Source organism: Dendrobium catenatum, unplaced genomic scaffold (genome assembly GCF_001605985.2).
Source record: "Dendrobium catenatum unplaced genomic scaffold, ASM160598v2 fragScaff_scaffold_1342, whole genome shotgun sequence".
NCBI lineage: Eukaryota > Viridiplantae > Streptophyta > Magnoliopsida > Asparagales > Orchidaceae > Dendrobium > Dendrobium catenatum.
The window spans coordinates 892385-892910 of record NW_021319804.1 but is presented as its reverse complement, the minus strand read 5'-3'; positions in this window follow the sequence as shown (position 1 = coordinate 892910).

The following is a 526-nucleotide window of genomic DNA, read 5'->3' as shown; positions in this document are numbered from 1 at the left end:
TATTTACATAAATAATAGATGACCCATGCATATTGTTCGCAAACCTAATTAGGATGTCGATAGGATGATCTCACCCTTGGGCTTACCCATAAATTGATCTAATTTTTTTTAATTAGACCATTTTAACCAATTTATGTTGAAAATATGCTCTAATTTGGACATTATTGTCATAAAGAAATTATCAATTCCTAAGTCATTGTTTTCTTAATATGATAGGAATTAGAACTACATTACTTTAGAAGTTGAGATGTCGTTCCTATCATGTATGATACTAATAATGTAACAAATTTAGTGAAGAATTATATTTTGGATTTAAGACTAGACATATGGACATTTGACATCTTTTTACTATGAGCCATGTATCTAGATAGGTGTGGATGTTAGACCAAAATGCTTTATATTTTAATGGCTTGTATATACGTGGGGAGGAACCGGCCTTGATTCTTAGGGGAGCAAATTTATAAATAACACATCTACACAATGCATTTAATTCTGCTAGGGGGCTTTTTTTTTGCGGGGGCGGGGG